Source organism: Sminthopsis crassicaudata, chromosome 2, assembly GCF_048593235.1.
Source record: "Sminthopsis crassicaudata isolate SCR6 chromosome 2, ASM4859323v1, whole genome shotgun sequence".
Lineage (NCBI taxonomy): Eukaryota > Metazoa > Chordata > Mammalia > Dasyuromorphia > Dasyuridae > Sminthopsis > Sminthopsis crassicaudata.
The window spans coordinates 189,903,381-189,928,601 of NC_133618.1; the positions used below are offsets into that span (position 1 = coordinate 189,903,381).

General features: G+C 33.7%; 1 pseudogene; it reads right to left on the reverse strand.

Annotated features, from left to right (window-relative positions):
* Nucleotides 1-442: 442 nt before the first annotated feature.
* On the reverse strand, nucleotides 443-6,168 carry LOC141552698 (beta-Ala-His dipeptidase pseudogene; annotated as a pseudogene).
* Between the last annotated feature and the right edge of the window lie 19,053 nt (nucleotides 6,169-25,221).

Consider the following 25,221-nt stretch of genomic DNA (forward strand, 5'->3'; position numbering starts at 1 on the left):
CAACTACTCAGTCTTTACTATCTCAGTCCACAGGGAGAATAGGCTCAGATTTAAAGACTATCTTACAAAGTATTCATACCATTATATTCATCCACACCAATCTTCCAAAAGAGTAACCTAGATTGTTAAGTATCTAAAACTGTTTTAGCTAAGATTGGAAGAAAATAGAATAGTAACAGAAGCAGCAGAAAGATCATGAGCCTATGGCTTCACATAAACCTACTTAGGGAGAGTAAGCAACCTGTGTTATGTTTTTTTGGTTGTTGTTTTAACAATATTTTATCATTTGTCCCAATTTCCCAAGATATTTTCAATGAAGTGATTTAAACAATCTGTTGGCTAGAGAGAAAATTTTTCCTATATTTGGATGACATCCTTGTCCAGTAGGGTCTCCAGTTTAGTAGTCTTGAGGTTGGAAGTTTGAGTAAGTTGTGAATGTAAGTTATGAATGCATCTTAGCAACCTCCAGGAAAAAGGCTGCAAACAATTTGGATCTTTCTATATAGTTGTACCTGTTTATTTTCTCATTCTGAGGGTGTTCTCCATCATCAACAGCTCCTAGTAGAAACATCATCACACTCATTTGGATAATATCCTAGATCATTTTAGCAATTGGAATAGTCGATCCATTTCCAAACACTGTTTTAATTACTTTTCTTGCAGCCACATACTGACAATCATGAATATTAACCACCCATGCTGGGACTCCTAGTATCATAGTAACTTTTAAATTATTGGAACTATTGTGCTGAGAGAATATATCTTCAAGGTGCTTTTTCACCTGTGTCTCCATGACAGAAATATCCACATGAAGCACTAAGCAGATCGAAAATTTTCCTATTACCTGGGCAGGTATGACTGTTTTAGCTCCTTGTTTATCAATTGCTCCTTCAATCTCATGGATAAAAAAAGATGGGTACTGCCACAGATGCATTAGGATTTCCTCCTTGGTGTCAAATAGGAAATTTTACACTTGGCTACTATTTTGATATTATTCTAGGTTCAAATCAATAGTTTCATACATCTTCATTTCTTCTTCTGAAAGGGGAACCACATTATTATAAAAACCCAGGGTTCAGAATATGATGTGAAGAATCTAGCAGGTTTCCAAGAAGGGAAACCAAATTAGCCATTGGCTCATTGAGGATGCCACCAAAAGTTCCTGAATGAAAATCATGATCCCTGCATTTCAACTCCAGTGAAGTATATGCTTCCTCGGGTTCCATAGGTAAGTGCTGGCTTCTTGCTAATCCACAGGCTATCTTACATGAGAATGTAGTCAACACTGAGTAAGAAATTATCCTTTTCTCTTCTGAAAAACTCATCTAATGAAATTTAACCTGCTTCTTCCACTCTTCAATAATGAATTTAATATTCACTGGGGGTGGACCAAGATGGCAAAGACCATACACATTTCTTTCTGACCTTCTTTATAACCCTCACAATAATTAAAAAATCCAGCCTCTGAATTAGCTCTGGATGAGCAGAACCCACAAATATTTGGAGTACAACAAATTATCAGCACAAGATAATTTTAAAGATTGCCAAAAAAGGTCTGTTTCAATTGGAAATGGGAGGGAGGCAGCCAAGACAACCAATACAAATGCCAGCCCAGACAGCTCAAAGTCCTGGGACAGAGAATTTACAGGAGCAAACAGATAGAAATAGAAATAGAAAAGATCTATTTCAATCAGAAATGGGAGAGAGGCAATGAAGCACAAATAGCTGACCACAAAAGCCAGTACAGACAGAGCAAAACTCTGGGACAGAGCAGTCTCAGTGTGGTGGTGCAACTTCTGAGGGGCAAAGAGTTTGCGGGAGTAAGTGGACCAGAAAAGATCTGTTTCAATTGGAAGTGGGAGAGAGAAACAGTGAGGTGTAGGCAGCTGACTACAAATGTGAGTACTGATAGCTCAGAGTACCTGAGAAGTGCAGTCTCAGGGTGGCTCTGACCACAAATACTAGGGCAAACAGCACAGAGCCCCTGGGGCATTGCTAATGACTCCATGTGGCAGAGCCAGCACCAGGAGTGATTCAGCACTGCCCCGGCATAGTTGCAGTGGCTTGGAAAACCTCTCCCACCTAAAGGCAGACCTTAACTTAAAAAATTTTTTTTTTAAAGTAAAAAGGACTTTAACAATTGACAGCTTTTATGGTGAAAGAGAAGAACAGATTTCAAACCCTAAGGAGATTAAAGGCAGATTGTCTCCAGATGAAGCTCCAAAAAAGTGAAATTACCTGGTCCTCATCACACAAGGCTCTCCTAGAAGAACTTTAAAAGGATCTTAAAAGAGAGCTAAAAGAAAAATGGGGAAAGGAAATGAAAGCCTTGCAAGAGAGTTTGGAAAAGGCAACACAAAATAGACATAGTGAAGTGGAAAAAGCATATAACTCATTAAAAGATAAATTTGATAAACTGGAAAAAGAAAGCATCTCCCAGAAAAATAGAATTTGTGAAACAGAAAAAGAAAATAACTTCTTAAAAAACAGAATTTTTGAAATGGAAAAAAATTCCATAGAAAATAGCTCATTGAGAAATTCAATTGGACAAATACAAAATGAAGTAAAAAAATAAATAAATAAATGAAGAAAATAGCACACTAAAATTCATAATTGAACAAATGAAAATGAATGACTCAATAAAGCAACAAGAATCAGTTAATCAAAATCAAAAATATGAAAAAATAGAAAAAAAAATAGAAAATACCTAATGGGGAAAAGAACCATAGAGCTAGGAGAGACAATCTAAGGATTATTGGATTGCTGGAAATAAATGATGGAAAAAAAAAAAGCCTAGACACTATTTTTCAGGAAATCATCAAAGAGAAATGCCCAGATGTCATAGAATCAGAAGGGAAACATAGACGTTGAAAGAATTCATCGATCACCTACATAAAGAGATCCCAAAATTAAAACTCCAAGAAATATTGTGGCTAAATTTCAGAACTATCAGACCAAGGGGAAAATACTACAAACAGCCAGAAAAGAACAATTCAAATACTGAGGAGCCACAAAACATATCACTCAAGATCTAGCAGCTTCCACATTAAAGGATTGAAGGGCCTAGAATTGGATATTCTGAAAGGCAAAGGAACTTGGTATGCAGCCAAGAATAACTTACCCAGTTAAACTGAGCATTTTCTTCCAGGGAAGAAGATGCACATTCAATGAAATAGGTGAATTCTATTTATTTCTGATGAAAAAACTAGAGCTAAACAAAAAGTTTGACCTTCAAATATAGGACTCAAGAGAAGCACAAAAAGATAAAAAGAACTCTTGAGAATTGTATTTCTCTTATATACATAAAGAGTACATTATAATTTGGTTTACTGTTATAATATAAAAAAGGATCTAGAGGTAGCAAATTCCTTTTTTGACATAGACATGGTACTGATACCTAAAACAGATAGGATGAAAACAGAAAAAGAAAATTATAGGCCAATCTCTTTAATGAACATTGATGCAAAAATCTTAAATAAGATATTAGCAAAAAGATTTCAGAAAATCACACCCAGGATAATATACCATGACTAAGTAGGATTTATACCACACATGCAGGGCTAGTTCAATATTAGGAAAACTATGAATGTAATTGACTATATCAGTAACCAAATTAACAAAAACCATATGATCGTCTCAATAGATTCACAAAAAGCATTTGATAAAATCTAACATCCATTCCTATTAAAAACACTAGAGAGTATAGGAATAAATGGACTTTTCCTTAAAATAGTCAGTAGCATCTATTTAAAACTCATCAGTAAGCATCATATATAATGGTGTAAACTGGAACTATTCCCAATAAAATCAGAGGTGAAACAAGGTTGCCCATTATCACCATTACTATTCAATATTGTATTAGAAAGGATAGTTTCAGCAATAAGAGAGAAAAAGAGATTAACTAAATTAGAGTAGATAATGAGGAAACCAAATTATCACTCTTTGCAGATGTTATGATGGTATACTTAGAGAACCCCAGAGATTCTACTAAAAAGCTAGTAGAAATAATCTACAACTTTACCAATGTTGCAGGTTACAAAATAAATCCACATAAATCCACAGCATTTTTATACATCACTAATAAAATCTAACAGCAAGAGATACAAAGAGCAATTCCACTTAAAATAATTGTTGATAGTATAAAATTTTGGGGAATCTATCTGTCAAGGGAAAGTCAAGAACTATATGAGCAAAACTACAAAATACTTTTCACACAAATAAAAGATCTAAACAATTGGAAAAATATTAAGTGCTCTTGGACAGGTCAAGCGAATATAATAAAGATGACAATACTACTAAACTAATTTTTTTATTTAGTGCTGTGCCAATCAAACTCTCAAGAAATTATTTTAATGACCTAGAAAAAAATAACAACAAAATTCATCTGGAAGATTAAAAGGTCAAGAATTTCAAGGGAATTAATGAAAAAAAAATCAAATGAAGGTGACCTAGCTGTACCTGATCTAAAACTATATTATAAAGCAGTGGCCACCAAAACCATATGGTATTGACTAAGAAATAGACTAGTTGATCAGTGGAATAGGTTAGGTTCATAGGACAAAATAGTCAATAACTATAGCAATCTAGTGTTTGATAAACCCAAAGACCTCAACTTTTGGGATAAAAATGCACTATTTGACAAAACTGCTGGTGAATTAGTGTGGCAGAACCTAGGCATTGACTTACACTTAACACCATAAACCAAGATAAGATCAAAATGGGTTCATGATCTAGGCACAAAGAATGAGATTATAAATAAATTAGAAGAACATAGGATAGTTTACCTCTCAGACCTATGGAGGAGGAAAGAATTTGTGACCAAAGAATTACTAGAGATCATTATTGATCTTGAAATAGAAAATTTTGATTATATCAAGTTAAAAAGCTTTTGTACAAACAAAACTGATGAAGACAAGATTAGAAGGGAAGCAATAAACTGGGAAAACATTTTCATAGGTAAAGGTTCTGATGAAGCCTCATTTCCAAAATATATAGAGAATTGACTCAAATTTATAAGAAATCAAGCCGTTCTCCAATTGATAAATGGTCAAAGGATATGAACAGACAATTTTCAGATGATGAAATTGAAACTATTTCTATGCATTTGAAAAGGTGTTCCAAATCATTATTGATCAGTGAAATGCAAATTAAGACAACTCTGAGATACTACTACATACACCTCTCAGATTAGCTAAGATAACAAGAAAAGATAATGATATTAGAGGGGATGTTGGGAAACTGGGACACTGATGCATTGTTGGTGGAGTTGTGAATGGATCCAACCATTCTGGAGAGCAATTTGGAACTATACTCAAAAAGTTGTCAAACTGTGCATACCTTTTGATCCAGCAGTGTTACTACTGGGCTTTCCCAAAGATATATTAAAAAAGGGAAAGGGACCCACGTGTGCAAAAATGTTTGTGACAGCCTTTTTGTAGTAGCTTGAAAATGGAAATTGAATGGATATCCGTCAATTGGAGAATGACTGAGTAAATTTTGCTATATGAATGTTATGGAATATTATTGTTCTTTAAGAAATGCCCAATAGGATGAATACAGACAGGCTTGTAGAGAATTACATGAACCGATGTTAAGTGAAATGAGCAGAACCAGGAGATCATTATATACTTCAACAACTATACTATATGAGGATCAATTCTGAAGGAAGTGGACCTCTTTAACAATGAGAGGATCCAAATCATTCCAATTAATCAGTAATGAACAGAACCAACTATACCAGCAAAAGAATACTGGGAAATGAGTGTGAACCACAACATAGCATTTATACTCTTTCTGTTATTGTTTGCTTGCATTTATGTTTTTCTTCCCAGGTTATTATTATTTCTGAATCTGATTTTTCTTGTCTAGCAAGATAACTGTATAAATATGTATACATATATTGTATTTAACATATACTTTAACATATTTAATATATATGGGACTACTTGCCATCTAGGGAAGGGGGTGGAGAGAAGGAGAAGAAAAGTTGAAACAGAAGTTTTTGCAAGGGTCAGTGTTAAAAAATTACCCATGCATGTGTTTTGTCGATAGAAAAAACTGCTAAAAATAATGTTATTAAAAAATATTCACTGGGATATCTTGGCTTAGGGCTTTCATGGCAGCCACTGCATTAATCCAAGCTAAAATAGGTCCTTTGTTGGTGTACATTTTTTATAGTGACCGTATTACATTTTTCTCACCCACCTAGAAGCTTGACAGTTCTTGCCTCAACAAAATTTAGGGGGGCAGCTAGGTGGCGCAGTAGATAGAGCACCAGCCTTGAATTCAGGAGGACCTGAGCTCAAATCTGGTCTCAGACACTTAACACTTCCTAGCTGTGTGACCCTGGGCAAGTCACTTAACCGCAGCCTCAGAAAAAAAAAAAAAAAAAAAATGAAAATAAAAAAATAAAATAAAATAAAAAATAAGAAAACAAAATTTAGGAAAGAAAAAGATCTTTGGATAATTAATCTTTTTAATTTATCAAAATAATTTAATTGATATTTTATGTTTTTAAAATCACCATATTTATCTTAAGTATCTCTCCTTGTCCTCCTCCTAAAGAACTTTCCCCTATTCATTCATTAATGCAACAAACATTTAATATTTATTAATTTTTTTTATTAATTATATTTGTTTTTAATTTATCAGTGTTAGGCACTATGCTAAATGCTGGGAAGACAAAAGACAATACATGCCCTAAAGCAACTTATAATCTAATGGGTGAAACAACATGCAAAGAAATATAAAAAGTGAGGGATGTTCAGGATATATAAGAAATAAATAAAAGGGAAAGCAGTGTCATTAAGAGGGGTTGGGGAAGATGTTTTGTAGAGAGTATGATTTTAGTTAGGATTTAAATAAAGACAGAAATGTCGTCACTTGAAGGAGAGGAAGAAAACTTCTCAGGAATTAGGGAGAGCCAGAGAAAGTGTCTGTTTGGTGGATCTTGTTCATGGAGCAGGAGATAGAGTCATTGAATCAAAGAGTACTTCTCAGGAAGTAAGATGTCAGAACTCTGGAGAAGGCTAGGTTATGAGAGGCTTTGAATGCCAAAAAGGGTATTGTGTATTTGATCCTAAAGGCAATAAGAAGACACTGGAGTTTTAAATAGGGATGTGTGTATATGACATGGCCAGATCTGCAATTTAAGAAAATCTCTTTAATAGCTGAATGGAGAATAGAGTGTAGTCAGAGAAGACTTGAGGCCGGCAGTGAACAAGAGGCTATTGCAGTCAAAAAGATACAAAGTGATTAGGACCTGCTTTAAAGTGGTAGGTGACAATGTCAGAGAAGAGAAGGAGACATTTCAGGAGATGTTGCAAAAAAACCTTGGTAACAGCTAGGATAAGGGGGTAAGAGATAGTGAGGAATCCAGGATGATTCCTAGGTTGCAAGCCTGAAGTACTGGGAAAATGATGTTACCCTCTACAGCAATAGGGAAGGCAGAATGTTTAGCGGTACAGATAGTACTTTTTTGGTAGAAGAAAAAATCAGCACAACTTATTGATACAAGCCAACAAAACATGTACAATTTTTTTTAAAATCTCTATTCAAGTCCTGTTTGAGCTTTATAATTTTATTACGTTTACTTTTTGATATACTTTTTTTGTGTGCAAATGTTCTTTTCATTTTCATTACATAGTTCATTTTCATACATAGTTATTATGTATATTAAATTGGTGTCATTTAAAAGCACATAGTTCTGACTTAACTTACCAATAGATTTTTTTTTTTTTTGCCAGAAGGTATATTGAAAGAAAGGAGGCAGCCAATAAACTTATTGAATGGAGAGTCAGACTTGGAGTCAGAAAAATCTGGGTTCAAATCTAAACTTTGATCCTGTTTGACTATGGGAAAGTTGCTTACCCCTGTTTGCCTTAGTTTCCTATCTGTAAAATGAACTGGAGAAGGAAATGACAAACTACTCTAGAATGTTTGCTAAGAAAATCCTGAAAAGGGGTGCTAAGAGTCAAAGATAACTGATAAATGACTAAAACAACCACAAAAATGGAAAGAAAGCAGTAATAAAATGCATATGTATGTTCTGAAGGAAAAAGCAGTATCCTTCAATGAAAACATCTTAGAACAGGCTACTGAAGTATTCAGCTGGAAAATGGATTAAACAGAGTTGGCTGCACATGCTCCAGAGCACTAAACCTTCATTAATTATTTCCCAATTATATTTATAAAGCTGCAGTAAGGATGAGGTTTTTTAAATCATAAATCACTCTTTTGATTTCCTATTTTCAGTATCCATGATTCCATTGGTGAAAGGACCTCTGGGTGAGTGAATTATCCTTTAGCAATGTAGACCTGTAATCTTTTTTCAATTTAAAGGTTTGCTTGGAGACATTAAGAGTTTAAGTTACTTGTCCAGGGTCAAAAGTCATTTTATGTGAGAAGGAAAACTTGAATCTAGTTCGTCTTAAAACTAGTGGTTTTATATCCCTTGGCCACACTCCCTCTGGACATATTTTTATGCTGCTTATCATTACTATCTATGATCCTTCTCATTATAACTGTCATCTAGTTCAACCCTCTTATGTACCAAGGAAAAAAAACCAAGGACCACCATAGAGGTAAATGATTTGCCCAGGATCACATGGTTACTTGATGACATAGACTTAAAACCAGGCCTCTTGCTTCCTAATTTATGCTCACTACTCCATCCTTTCTCTTACCTCTGAATCATCATTATAGGCTCTTGGGATTTGAAACATTTAATTATTTGTATTCTCCAACCTGATATTGGAATCAGTGACCCATATGGTGATTTAGAATATGACTCATTGTGAACCTTTGGCTAGTCATAACTATAATCACATGGGCAGTATTCCTGTTAATCAGGAAGTCTTCATAGAATAATTGGATGGTTATTACTGACTATTTCTACTGACTAATGAACCAAAAGAACAAAGTTTCTTTTCAGTTTATCAGAAACTTGGTGTCAACTTAACTTAAAGGAGGGAAGGGAGAGGAGAAGACAGTAATTAGAAAAACTGCGATTTACTAAGTGCTAATACTGTCAAAGCTTCTGAAATGTGAAAAAGAAGTAGACATTTGTTAAATTCTTTTCCCTCTATATATGTATTTATGTAGAATGGTAACCTTTGCAACAGAACACTGCAGGCATTGATTTAAAATTCTCCCATCTGGAATTCTTGGTAGAACACATTCATGTGTTTTAAACATATACTTTGCATATAATCGGTACTAAATAAATTTTTGTCATCTAAATTATTCTACAATCCCTGATTTGCTTTCAGTCATTCAGAAAGCCTTAGAATAGGAGACAACTCTGAGCATATTCGATACATATTCACTAGCTTTCTAATTTTTCTCCTTTCCTCAATCAAGGGAATATAAAGAGTTGGAGGAAACTTCATATTATCTCAAAAAAATAGTAAAAAGAAAAACAAACACCCTTAGGAGATTAGAAGAGACAATCCCTTTGATTCCTATTTTATTTTAAATCTTTTAGGTAAATCAGACAAAGCAAATAATGTTTAGGGAGCTATTTTCTGTCTCTTGTCTTATCAACCTGTAATTCATTGGTAAAGAACTTGCAAAACTGAATTCTGTTTATCTGATTTCTTTTTTGTTTAATCTATTTTCTTAGCCATAGAAAGACATCTGACAAGGTCATTTCTCTTTTGCAAAATTTCCTGGTTCAACCCATTGCAAACCATTTATAATGCTTTGGAATTAACACCATGATGCCACTCTGTTCATTCCCTGATTCTCTGATTGCAAGACTATTTTGTTCCCTTTGTGTTCTGACATTAAAGCAACTAAAACTCACTGAGGCACAGAGCATTACAAATGTAAAACAATTTGCTATTGTTTGAAAAGTCTTTCAACTGCAACTTTTGCAGATTAGGCACCTATGAAAATACAATATCTTTTATTCTAAGGTTGCACTAAGGGACACCATCAATTCAAAGCAATCTTTCAGAGAAAACTGTATTCATTTGTTTATTCATAGCGCAAACGTTTACTAAGAACCTAATATATGCAAGGTGCTGTGTTAAATGCTCAGAGAGATATAAAAAAAATAATAATTCTCTTTAGAGTTTGCAAAGCACTTTCTTTACAACAAATATATGAGATAATTTCTGCAAGAATTATTGTCTTCATTTTACATCTAGGAGACTGAACATGTAAGTGAGTAAATGGTTAATCCTGAGCTCCAGTCTTTTTTTTTCCTTTCCCCCACCTTTTTCCATTTTATTTTTCATAGTATTTTATTTTTCCAAATACATGTAAACATAGTTTTCATCAATCACTTTTTCCAAACTTTGTGTTCCAAATTTTTTTCCTCTTCTCTGCCCCCCAAGACAGAAAGCAATCCAATATATATTAAATATGTGCAATTCTTCTAAACATATTTCCATATTCATCATACTGTACAGCAAAACTCAGATCTAAGGGAGGGGGAATGAAAAAAAAAAAAAGACAAAGAAACAAACAACAACAACAATGAAAAGGTGAAAATATTTTGCTTTGATCCACAGTCTCCATAATTCTCCTTGAGCTCCATTCTAAAGGTTGTATTTGAATTCCAGGTAAAACACTTTTGCCATTTTGTTTTGTCCCTTTCCAAAGATAAATGAAATAGAATTTTTACTTCCAAGTAGTTTATAGTGGGAAAGGATGGAGATAAGATAAAGAATTAAACAATACACATGAATATGATAAGTGTAACATAAATATAAAATGTCATGAAAGGAAATAAGGAATACTTGTTACTGGAATAAAAAAAAGACTGGAACTAATGATCTAGAAACTGTGTGGAAGAGTGAAATGAAAGAATATTGACTCTTATAGCAGAAGACCTGGATTCAAATTCTGCCTATGACACTTTCTAACTGTTCATAAACTAACTGTTCTTTAGGAAATCATTCAATCTTTATGGACCTCAGTTTCCTCATCCATAAAATGAAGACATTAGATTAGAAGGTCTTTGAGGTCACTTTGATGGGGGTGATAGCCCCTTTAAAATTCCTTTTTCTGATCTACAACTTCCTTTGGGACTGACCTTTGATTTACAAGATCTGGTCAAAACCACCCTTTTGTATTCCAAGGGGAAAGATCCAGATCTGAGCCAGTTTGGGCTTGTACCCAGCCTCTACTGGATATGAGCTGGCTTGGATTTTTCTCAACTCGCACTATCTGCTCAGGAACAGTTTCTTCCTTATCTGAAAAGCTCGCCAAGAATTTGGCCACTGCCCTAGGCTTCTTGAAGCAAATAAAAGAGCCTAGGTGGAATTATCCTTTGGCGGAGAGTTGAAAGATGCCAGCAACCAACTCTCTTTCCCACCACTTTTGATGTATTTCTTCCTCTATCTAATACCTTTTACTAACCAGACTTTAACCTTGTTTCCAAACCCTACAATAAGCCTCTTTTTATCAATCTAGGTTTTTGGGCCTGTAAATTCATTTACAGGGGACTCTCGCCACCACTAGACCTCATTTAACTTTGTATCCTTGCACCGAGTCCAACGGGGGTTGCAAGGGAGCTCCATGTGACTCCCTGTACCCCAATCCTGCTACTAAATCTCAATTAATCCTAATTTTATTGAGGTATAGATCTCATCATTAGGTATATACCTCATCATTTTCCCTTTAATTTATTTCCTAGCCATAACCATAACCTAGTTCAATGGAGGAATTAGATTCAATGACTTCTAAGGTCACTTTTACCAATAACTCTAATGACCTATGTCCTATGGAAACTGAAAAACAGTCATCTAAACCAGGGTTGGCTACTGATTTACTGTGTAACTTTGAGTAAAGGCATTGGAGCACAGGTCTGAAGGCAGAAGATAATGTAAAAGCAATCTAGTCCAAACATTTTATTTTGTATTTGAAGAAGGTGAATGAAGCATGTAGATATTAAGTGGCCTAGATAGGAAGCATCAGAGACAGGATATGAATCCAAGTCCTTTAATACAGTATAGCTAGATTAAGTGTCACTTTCCCACATAAAAGAAATGAAAGAATTCTTAGCTTTCCTTTCCCTACCTGAATTCAGGGATTAGATAATTATACTATAATTATTTGATGAATAGTATGGTTCTATTGCTGAATCATCAATTTATTGGTCCTGTTATGGCTGTGTGAGCAAGGTATTTTTACAAAGAGTAGTTTACCCTGTCCTACAGAGACTGACCTATTTAACAATATTACAGGAAAAAATAATTGATACAAAAGTTTGTCTGTATAAGGAATCATATAACTAAGGAGAATAAAGAGTCAATTTTAGGAGGTAGAAACTATATAATTATAATAGGGAAGAATTTCACAAGTTGCATATTATCTATGTTAGACATAAACAACATTAACTTGGTTCATATGAAAAATTATGAAAAAGTTTTGTAAATCATGAAAAGATAATTGGCATCCCTCATGCTGAAGATTTATAGCTATGCTTTTTCTTTCTTTCTTTCTTTCTTTCTTTCTTTCTTTCTTTCTTTCTTTCTTTCTTTCTTTCTTTCTTTCTTTCTTTCTTTCTTTCTTTCTTTCTTTCTTTCTTTCTTCCTTCCTTCCTTCCTTCCTTCCTTCCTTCCTTCCTTCCTTCCTTCCTTCCTTCCTTCCTTCCTTTCTTTCTTTCTTTCTTTCTTTCTTTCTTTCTTTCTTTCTTTCTTTCTTTCTTTCTTTCTTTCTTTCTTTCTTTCTTTCTTTCTTTCTTTTTCTGATTTACAGGTTGTTACAGGATGGAAAAAAGTGGGGTTGTTTTCAACTCTCAGATATTAAGATTTTACACTTCCCACAATTGGTTCCTTCAGATCAATTATACTAGTTAGTACTGAATCTGAGATGGTCCACAGAAAACCTATGACTAAAGGGCTTAGGGAGGTTATAGAATGGAGTAACATAGAAAGGAGGTAGAACTTGTGTTATTTTTCAGTGCTATATAGCTAATTCCCACCCACCTGCCTTGGCCTTCAAAAGATTCATCTTTTTGTATTCTGTCCTTTGAAATTTAATTCTTTAGTCAACCCTCTAAGGAATAAGAATGGGACCTTTGCTGGGGACATTCATGATGATGAAAGTTTGCTTGTTTGCTAGGCTGAGTCAACAAGAAAGCCTTTTAAAATGACCTATTGTGTAAAACATTCCAGGGTTCTTGTAGGGGTAAAAAACTTCATTAAGATGACTGAGCAGTCAAGAACGTGAAACCATCCACTTGGCAGAATGGTAATGCCCCTCAGGATTGTAGGCATCAGGGATGGGGGTGGGGATGCTTGATGAGGTTACTGCAGTGAGAACTAAAGAAGCCAGTTATTTGTTAAGGACATATCATGAATGCCTCTGTGCCAGACTTGAACATGAAGGCTGAGAAATAGCATGCCAGCACAAAATTATTATTCATGAGAACATACACTGCCAAGGTCCGAGAGACATGTTGATTCCTGAAATAAAAGAAGAAAATCCACTCTCAGCCTGCATCTTATTCTAGTCCTTGGTTTTTATGCTTCATAGAGGGGAGATGAAAATGGTATAAAATGCTAAAAAATGATGAAGGTTTGTGTTTTTCCCTAGTTTATGAGGGGAGGCAAAGGTTACACCTGGTCTCTTTTGATTACCATTACCATGGTATCACCAATTAATAACAAGCTAACATTTATAAAAAAGCTTTAAGGTTAGCAAAGTGTTGAGTAGATATTGTTTTATTTGATCAACAAGTCTGTAAAATAGATCAGTCCTATAATTATTGGCTTTTTATGCCCAGAAGAAAAAATTGAGACCAAGAGATAAAATGATTTGCCTGTCCACAGACAGCTAAGTAAAGTCTTCCTGACTCCAAGTCTGGTACTTTAATGTTTTTCCCTACCTACCTTTAAAAAAAAAATTTCTAAATGGTGCATGAAGTCAAAAGATTTTAGGTTTTCCAAATTTCTCCCACTTACTTTTGTAAATTCTTTCCTTATATTAATGATTTCTTGAGATGTGATTACTATAATGGTGAAATTTCCATTCATCAGAGAGCTAGGCAGGCAGAGAGGATGTTGTCTGGTAACATAACTAGAACACTAGCCTTTCCATGAAATATAATGAAAATTCACTGAAATTGCAATGTATTGTAATACAAACTTCCCTCATTTCTCATTTGGGAACTATATGCATCTTGGCAATCATAAAAAAGATGTGGGTTTTAAATATCACCTTCATCAGTAGGTAAGTGAAGGTGAGGCAAGTAGGGTTGGACAGCAATTTGCCTGAAAAAGATCACAGAATTTTAGTCTATTGAAAGCTCAAAAAGAGGCTTCAATGTGTCATAGCAACCACTGTAAGTTAATATGATCCAGGATTTCTTAAGAGAAATCTTGTTCCTTTGTTCTTGAAGATAACCATAACATCAGGGAGATGATGCAATGACATAACAAAGACATTCCCAGAATTCAAGGAATAAGAAATATTTCACCTAGATTACTAAAATAACCTAATTCATCTTTATCCATTGAATCTCTTTTTTCTTTAATCTCTCTTCCTTGGAGCTATCAGTGATTTTCCCAAAGTGAAGATCTAACTTTATCCCACCTACTTAAACAAAGGATTCTCTATTGCCTCTAGGATCAAAATATAGATTATTCTGTCAGTGAAATCCATTTACAACCTAGTTTTACCTACTTTTCCACTCTTTTATTTTTTTAAAAAACATGTTACCTTTTTACATGTTATTCCCCTTCATATGCTTGTTGGTAAAGCCAAACTAATTTTTTTTTTTTTTTTTACTATGCCTCCCATACAATATTCCATCATCTCTGGCTGTACCTCATGCATAGTATGATCAGCCTGTTTACTTCCAATTGAAGGTGACATATTTGGGTCTCTAAATTCCTTCAAAACTCAGCTTAAGATATACCTTCTATATGAAGTCTTTCCTGATTTTTGACACCTTCTCATGCTTAGTCCCTTAAAAAATTGCCTTTTGCTTTTTTCATTTATATTTATTATATAAATGCTACCTCCCCTTGTAAGATGTATGATGTGCATCTTCTGGTATACAAATGTTTTTGAGGGCAAGACTTTCAGTTTTGTGTTTTTATTCCCAACATCCAGAACACAGAGTAAGCATTTAATATATGCTTGGTAATTTACTTGCAGGTTTTACTCTGCACTCTACCCTGTTCATACCACATTTGGAATAGTGTATTCACTCCTAGACATCACAATTTTGTAATAAGATGTAATGGTAAACATCTAGAAGGGGATAGCCAAGATGAAAAAGGACCTTATACTTGCCTTATGAAAATTACTTAAAGGAACTGGAGAAGTTTAATCTGGGGAAGAGAACAATCACATGTGGTATGATAATTATGATCAAATATTTAAATGACTCGTATCTGGAGAAGGTATTAGATCCATTTTCTTTGGTCCCAGAAAGCAGAACTAAGAGCAATGGTTAGAAAGTGAAAAGAATAGAATTTAGGCTTGAAGTCAGGAAAGCTTTCTAACCATTAGAATTGTCCAAAATTAGAATAAATTGCCTTGGGAGGTATACTCTTCTCTTCACTGGAAATGTTCAAGTAGAGGATGGAATTCTCAGATATATTATAGACTGAAAATTACTTTCCTCAATGGTTTGATTGGATGACCATATAACTCTCTTCTAATTTTGAAGTCTAGGATTCTGGCAGAAACTTTCTGAATTTTGAATCTGACTCCTAAGACTGTTTTCAACATGAAATTCAACATTGGAACCATTGTCAGTCATTTTTATTTTGTCACTTGCCTCTGGAAGAGAAAGTGAGCCTTATGACTTTGAACACTTCTCACTTCACTTAAACCCAATTCACATGCAAGTCAAGATATCATCTTTGTGATGTCATTAATCTGTTTTGAGAAGTAAGGCTGAAAAACAATAATTTGTATACTAGAAACTGTAGCTACAAAAAACACCAAGGTTAATTTCACCTCTGACATAAACTGAGTATAAAATCTCTAGATAAATCATGTAACTTCTGGTTCTCTAGACAACCCTTTCAAACTAATGATAAAGAAAAATTTTAGAGGACAGCTAGGTGGCACAGTGGATAGAGCACCAGCCCTGAAGTCAGGAAGACCTGAGTTCAAATCTGATCTCAGACACTTAATACTTCCTAGCTATGTGACTCTGGGCACGTCACTTAACTCCAAATGCTTCAGCAAACAAAAGCAAAAAACAAAAAAAGAAAAATTGCACATCTGCATTGGTAGGAGTTTCCTTACTGAGAGTTTCCAATGAGATAGATTTGAAAGACAGCATCAACAACAACAAAAAAAATATGCTAACCATTTTGCAAGTTGCAAAATGAAAACTATCATTTGCCCTCAAGAAGCTTACATTTTACTAAGTAGAAGCAACATGTAAACAGACAAATAAATATAAAATATATTCATTCAAAATATAAAATAATTTCAGAATGAGGTAAATACTAGTAATTGGAGGCATTAGGAAAGTTCTCAGATAGAAGATATTTCACTTGAACTTTAAAATCGTAGTCTTAGAACTGGAAGGAACTTGAGATTCTTCAATCTCCAATCTCCAATCTCCAACCAGAAGAGGAAACAGGCACAGAGAAGTTTATTCTCTTGTACAAAGTGTCCTATTATTTAAGTAGTAAAGCTGGGATTTCAGCATGATAACATGTTGATTCTTTCCTCAACTGAAGCTGTGAATTCTAAATGGCAGATATGATGCAGAGCATTCCAAGCATGGATACAGTGGGTAAAGGGATGCCATAATGGATGAACAGCAAGAAGTCTGATTTGTCTAGAATATAGGGATCAAGAAAGGGAATAATATGGTACCTCTAGAAAGGGTAACTGGTTGGTTCAATGGATAGAGTGTTATGCCTGGAGTCAGAAAGACTCATCTTCCACAAAACCACAAAATCAACTAAGTGACTTTGATCCATTTTATAATAGCATAAACATCATTGATTACAAGAGAATATACAAATATTTCCATAATCTCATTGATATAGATGCTTCCTTCACTGATGTGAATTGCAATCCATACATAATAAAATGAATGCCTGTACTATGTTATTCTTATATAATATCATTTAACAATCCCAACAATATATTAATCAATCAACCACCAGTACTTATTACTCTCAGACACTATACTAGACACTGGAAATGCAAAGATAAAGATAAAATAGTTCCTGCCTTCAAGGAGTATACATTCTTTTTTTTTTTTTTTAGGAGTATATATTCTAAAAGCGAAGATAAATATTTACATACTATTGCTTCAAAAAGACAGAAATACAATGTTACATAAAAGTCATGCCTTATTATTTTATATATTTGTGTTTAGCATATTGTGGAGCTCACTGAGGATGGGAATCACAATTTAAGAATTCAATGTTCATCACCTCTTACTGAAAACTCTATTAAAAAAAAAACAACACAAAAAACAATTGCTATGTGACCTGGGCAAGCCACTTAACCTTGATTGCCTTGAAGAAAAAGCAAAACAAAACAACAAAAAATAAAGAACCAAAAAACCTCCAAGACCTTTGGAAATGGTTTCTAGAGAGTAGAAGTACTGTCAACTGTATTTGTGATATGTAATTTCAATCTTTTAGGGACCCATGGTCTTTTCACTGTGGACATTAATTCAAATATGCATTTAACTTGTCTTTTCTGATTTGTGCTCAATATCTTCAATGAGCAATTCATGAATTTATACTAAATCTGATGATGTCAGTCTCTGAACTTAGCTTTTTGTTGTGGTTCAGGAAGATTAATGAGAATAGGCAGTATACCACCAAGCTATAAAGCCATTGTGAAATGCTTATTTTAATTAAAAATTATATCTTTTCTATTTTTATTTCATTTATGAATTTTTTATTTTACAATTTTCCTAAACTAATGACTAAGATTTAATCTCATCCCCATGAATGAGGAATCATTAAGTTATATTTTATGTTGCTCTTTTTTTTTTATTTATAAGATATATGCATGGGTAATTTCATAGCACTGACAATTGCCAAGCCTTTTGTTCCAATTTTTCCCCTCCTTCCCCCCACCCCCCACCCCCAGATGGCAGGTTGACCAATACAGTTACATATGTTAAAGTATAAATTAAATACAATATATGTATACATGTCCAAACAATTATTTTGCTGTACAAAAAGAATTGGACTTTGAAATAGTGTACAATTAGCCTGTGAAGGAAATAAAAAATGCAGGTGGACAAAAATAGGGGTATTGGGAATTCTATGTAGTGGTTCATAGTCATCTCCAAGAGTTCTTTTGCTGGGTATAGTTGGTTCAGTTCATTACTGCTCTATTGGAACTGATTTGGTTCATCTCATTGTTGAAAATGGCCACATTAATCAGAATTGATCATCATATAAGTATTGTTGCTGAAGTATATAATGATCTCCTGGTCCTGTTCATTTCACTCAGCATCAGTTCATATAAGTCTTTTCATGCCTTTCTAAAATCATCCCATTGGTCATTTCTTAAAGAACAATAATATTTCATAATATTCATATACCACAGTTTATTCAGCCATTCTCCAATTGATGGGCATCCACTCAGTTTCCAGTTTCTGATCACTACAAAGAGGACTGCCACAAACATTCTTGCATATACAGGTCCCTTTCCCTTCTTTAAGATCTCTTTGGGGTATAAGCCCAGTAGTATATGTTGCTCTTTTATAGCACCAGAAGAATGCTCTTTTATAGCATCAGTTTTGGGCACTCAGTAGACCTTCATAGCTTATTTGCTTGATTTCAAAATGCTGACTAGAAAAGAGATTATATTATCAAAAGGACAATATTAATACTAGTGTTTAAAAAAATAAGAAGATCAAAAGCAGTATTTCAAATACATGATTATCAAATATCTGATTGAATACTTAAAGTGATGCTTCTCTATGAATCAGTTCATGTCCTTCTCCCCCATCCCTTACCACAGGTCTTTTTATTATATATTCTCTTTCAATTCAATTGAATAAACATTTAGTAAATTCTAAGTCAATATCAGGCTTCCTACATATAGGAAATTAACAAAACCACAACTTCAATAATAGTAGAAATAATTGGCATTAATATAATGCATTATAATCTGCAAAAAAAAAAAAAGACATCTTATCTCATATGATCCTAGAGGCAAAGGCCCATATGAAACTTTATTTCACTAAAATCAATACCATATTTTGTCTGTAACAGGTCTGTGACTCTTCATCAAATGATTTGCTTCATTCTCTGATTCTCGTTTCCTTTTCACTCCAAATCTCAATTTTTGTATGGCATCATTTGTATGGCCAGAAAACTATCAAGTCAACCTGAGTTCTCACCTTGTAATTGTCCAGACAACCTGAATTCTCACCTTGTCACTGTCCAGACAACCTGAGTTCTCACCTAGTAATCCTAACAAAGAAGAGGGCAAGGTTAAACAATTCTTCAGGATCTGCTCTGGATATATCATCATCATCAGAAGAATAAAAATTAAGGGAGAGGGAAAAAAAATCAAATTTCTATAATGTTTAATGATTTATGAAGTTTCTTTAAATCAACTCTCTAAGTTCGGTAAAGTATGCAATCAATGAGTAAATCTAACCTTTTGTCACTACTTAAATGATTTTTGGAAAAGATGCAACTACTTTAGTTTTCTCACCTGTGAAATAGGATGAGTTGAATGAAACAAATTCCGGTGTTCCTTTTAGACAAAATTAATCATGTTCAGAATCTCTGAGATCAAAGGTGCCTCAGAGATCATTGAGTTCAACCTACATGTTGAGAATCCTTTTGACAACCTTTCAAAGAAATGATCACACAACCTTTTATTGAAAGCCTCCTGTGAAAAACATCACCTAATAATCCATTGTGATTTTGAGTAGCTCTAATTACTAGAAAGATTTTAATGACATAGATCCTAAATTTTTTTTGCAATGTCTACTGATTGCTGTCAGTTGTGCCCTCTGGGGATAAATAGATATGCTTAATGCTTCTCCCATGTAACAATCCCTCAAATACACAAAGACAATTAACCCCTAAGACATGACCTGCTAAATCTTTTTTTTTTTTTTTTTTTTTTCTCTGCATTCATCTCTACTTCTTTCTATTGATCCTTATGTGGTATATTATTAAACCCTTTTTTCCCTCTTTGGGATTTTCACCAGTTTATCATTTTCCATCTTAAACTATGATATTCTAAGATAACACAAAAACAATTATATTCTAATAGCCACTAACTAAAACAAGGAGAAATATGATACAACTATTATGTCCTTGATGCAATAGGACCTTTGATTCTTCTTGATTTAAAATCATGTTTATTACATTTGTGAAAAAATATCCAAGACCATGATTTGTTTGTTTGCTTTATCATTGGTTCATTTTCTGTTTTTTGGGTTTTTTTTCCCCTTTTTGATCTTGTGATCTATGGTTAATGGTGAATCTATGATTTCTGTAACACTGTCTGGCACTACAGTTATCTCTTTACCCTGTAAATTTGGTTATTTTATATATTTCTCATGCTTCATATTTCCCTTGCAGGTTCTGCAGAGCCATTTTATGAGCCACACAAGAAATTCAGTCTCACTGATTTATAATCACCTTTCTTTCTCTACTGTGAATGTATTACTCAGATTGATCACCTACCTTATTTACCAGACACGGCTCTGTCCAAAAAAACAAAAACAAATAATAGGCTTGATTTGTCACCATTGAATATATTTAATTCTTAAGATTCTTAAGAAGATTCCCAATAAGCAGTTGTAGCAATGTTTGAATTAATGTTGCTATTGTTCTCACCCAGTAAGGATTTTGAAGGTGACTCCTTAAAGTCATTTGTGATTTGTGTGTGAATTCTTATTTATGTTTTGAAAAAAATCAATCACATTGCTATTACATTATACTATATTACAATCACAAGACTACTATATTATGTTACAAATCATAAAACTAATATAGTCATACCCTGAGCAAAATAATCTTAGCATTGAAATAAATAATATTTCATAATTTGAACAACAGCAACTCTTTAGGAATTCAGTCTGTCTAGCTAAGTTTTTTGCCCTTACTTTGTGACAATCAATTTTCCAATCATACTTTTTATATATGCCTGGTACTTTGCTCTCAATATAACTGCTAGATATTTTTAAATGAAGACATTTGTACAGAGACTGTCAGAGAGAGTGAAGTTTTAGAGTTCTAGTCCAACCTCTCAATTTTTTTTAATTAATAATTTTTTATTATATATATATTTTTATAATATTATCCCTTGTATTCAATTTTTCCAAATTATCCCCCCTCCCTCTATTCCCTCCCCCTGATGACAGGCAATCCCATACATTTTACATGTGTTACAATATAGTCTAGATACAATACATGTGTGTGAATATCATTTTCTTATTGCACAATAAACATTAGATTCTGAAGGTACATGCAACCTGGGCAGACAGATATTATTGCTATCAATTTACATTCACTTCCCAGTGTTTCTTCTCTGGGTGTAGCTACCTCTGTCCATCATTGATCAACTGGAAGTGAGTTGGCTTTTCTTTATGTTGAAGATTTCCACTTCCATCAGAATACATCCTCATACAGTATTGTTGTTGAAGTGTATAGTGATCTTCTGGTTCTGCTCATTTCACTCAGCATCAGTTGATTTAAGTCTCTCCAGTCCTCTCTGTATTCCTCCTGCTGGTCATTTCTTACAGAGCAATAATATTCCATAACCTTCATATACCATAACTTACCCAACCATTCTCCAACTGATGGACATCCATTAATCTTCCAGTTTCTAGCTACAACAAAAAGAGCTGCCACAAACATTTTGGCACATATATGTCTCTTTCCGCTCTTTAGTATTTCTTTGGGATATAAGCCCAGTAGTAGCGCTGCTGGGTCAAAGGGTATGCACAGTTTGATAACTTTTTGGGCATAATTCCAGATTGCTCTCCAGAATGGCTGGATTCTTTCGCAACTCCACCAGCATTATTAGTGTCCCAGTTTCCCCACATCCCCTCCAACATTCATCATTATTTGTTCCTGTCATCTTAGCCAATCTGACAGGTGTGTAGTGGTATCTCAGAGTTGTCTTAATTTGCATTTCTCTGATCAGTAGTGATTTGGAACACTCTTTCATGTGAGTGGATATAGTTTCAATTTCTTCCTCTGAGAATTGTCTGTTCATATCCTTTGACCATTTATCAATTGGAGAATGGTTCGGTTTCTTATAAATTAGGGTCAGTTCTCTATATATTTTGGAAATGAGACCTTTGTCAGAACCTTTGTTTTTAAAAATATTTTCCCAATTTGTTACTTCCCTTCTAATCTTGTTTGCATTAGTATTGTTTGTACAGAAACTTTTTAGTTTGATGTAATCAAAATCTTCTATTTTGTGATCAATAATGATCTCTAGTTCTCCTCTGGTCATAAATTCCTTCCTCCTCCACAGGTCTGAGAGGTAGACTATTCCCTGTTCCTCTAATCTATTTATGATCTCATTCTTTATGCCTAAATCATGGACCCATTTTGATCTTATCTTGGTATATGGTGTTAAGTGTGGATCCATATCTAATTTCTGCCATATTAATTTCCACTTTTCCCAACAGTTTTTTCCGAATAATGAATTTTTATCCCTAATGTTGGTATCTTTGGGTTTGTCAAAGATTAGATTGCTATAGATGTACCCTTTTTTGTCCTTTGTATCTAATCTGTTCCACTGATCTACCGGTCTATTTCTTAGCCAATACCAAATGGTTTTGGTGACTGCTGCTATATAATATAGCTTTAGATCAGGTACACTTAGACCACCTTCCTCTGAGTTTTTTTTTTTTTTTTCATTAGTTCCCTTGCAATTCTCGACCTTTTATTCTTCCATATGAATTTTGTTGTTATTTTTTTTGGTCATTGAAATAGTTTCTTGGGAGTCTGATTGGTATAGCACTAAATAAATAGATTAGTTTGGGGAGTATTGTCATCTTTATTATATTCGCTCGGCCTATCCAAGAGCACTGAAAGTCTTTCCAATTATTTAAATCTGACTTTATTTTTGTGGCAAGTGTTTTGTAGTTTTTCTCATATAATTCCTGACTTTTCTTTGGTAGATGGATTCCCAAATACTTTATACTCTCAACATTTGTTTGGAATGGAATTTCTCTTTGTATCTCTTGCTGTTGCATTTTGTTAGTGATATATAAAAATGCCGAGGATTTATGTGGATTTATTTTGTATCCTGCCACTTTGCTGAAATTTTGAATTATTTCTAGTAGCTTTTTAGCAGAGTCTTTGGGGTTCTCTAAGTATACCATCATGTCATCTGCAAAAAGTGATAGTTTGATTTCCTCATTTCCTATTCTAATTCCTTGAATCTCTTTCTCGGCTCTTATTGCCGAGGCTAGCGTTTCTAGTACTATATTGAATAGTAATGGTGATAGTGGGCAACCTTGTTTCACTCCTGATCTTACTGGGAAAGGTTGCAGTTTATTTCTATTGCATATTATGCTTACTGAAGGTCTTAAATATATGCTCCTGATTATTCTAAGGAATAGTCCATTTATTCCTATACTCTCAAGAGTTTTTAGTAGGAATGGATGCTGGATTTTGTCAAATGCTTTTTCTGCATCTATTGAGATGATCATATGGTGCTTATTAATTTGATTATTAATATGGTCAATTATATTAATAGTTTTCCTAATATTAAACCAGCCCTGCATTCCTGGAATAAATCCTACTTGATCATAGTGTATTATCCTGGAGATGATTTTCTGAAGTCTTTTTGCTAATATCTTATTTAAGATTTTAGCATCAATATTCATTAAGGAGATTGGTCTATAATTTTCTTTCTCAGTTTTCGATCTACCTGGTTTAGGTATCAATACCATGTCTGTGTCATAAAAGGAGTTTGGTAGGACTCCTTCATCCCCTATTTTTTCAAATAGTTTATATAGCATTGGAGTTAGTTGTTCTTTAAATGTTTGGTAGAATTCACATGTGAATCCATCTGGCCCTGGGGATTTTTTCCTGGGGAGTTGATTAATAGCTTATTCTATTTCTTTTTCTGAAATGGGACTATTTAAGCAATTTATCTCCTCCTCTGTTAATCTAGGGAGCCTATATTTTTGGAGGAAGTCATCCATTTCACTTAAGTTATCAAATTTATTGGCATAAAGTTGGGCAAAGTAACTCCTTATTATTTCTCTAATTTCCTCTTCATTGGTGGAAAGATCCCCCTTTTCATTTGTAAGACTATCAATTTGATTTTCTTCTTTCTTTTTTTTGATCAAATTTACCAAAGGTTTATCTATTTTATTGGCTTTTTCATAAAACCAACTCTTGGTTTTATTTATTAATTCAATAGTTTTTTTACTTTCAATATTATTGATTTCTCCTTTTATTTTTGTATTTCAAGTTTAATTTTTGGTTGGGGGTTTATAATTTGGTCTTTTTCTAGCCTTTTAAGTTGTAAGCCCAATTCATTAATCTTCTCTTTCTCTATTTTCTTCAAATAAGCCTCTAAAGATATAAAATTTCCCCTTATTACTGCTTTAGCTGCATCCCACAGATTTTGGTATGATGTCTCATCATTGTCATTATCTTGGGTGAAATTGTTAATTGTTTCTATAATTTGCTCTTTCACCCAGTCATTCTTTAAGATGAGATTATTCAGTTTCCAATTACTTTTTGGTCTATTTACCCCTAACTTTTTACTGAATGTAGCTTTTATTGCATTGTGATCTGAGAAGAAGGCATTTATTATTTCTGCCTTCCTACATTTAATTTTGAGATCTTTATTTCCTAATATATGGTCTATTTTTGTATAAGATCCATGAACTGCTGAGAAGAAAGTATATTCCTTTCTATTGACATTCAGTTTTCTCCAAAGGTCTATCATACCTAGTTTTTCTAATGTTCTATTTACTTTTTAAATTTCTTTCTTGTTTGTTTTGTGGTTTGATTTATCTAAATCTGAGAGTGCAAGGTTGAGATCTCCCACTATTATAGTTTTACTGTCTATTTCTTCTTGCAATTCTCTTAACTTTTCCTTTAGAAAGTTAGATGCTATACCACTTGGTGCATATATGTTTAGTATTGATATGGCTTCATTATTTATGCTACCTTTCAGCAGGATATAGTTTCCTTCCTTATCTTTTTTAACTAGATCTACTTCTGCTTTTGCTTGATCTGAGATAAGGATAGCTACCCCTGCTTTTTTGGCTTTACCTGAAGCATAATAGGCTCTGTTCCAACCTTTTACCTTTACTCT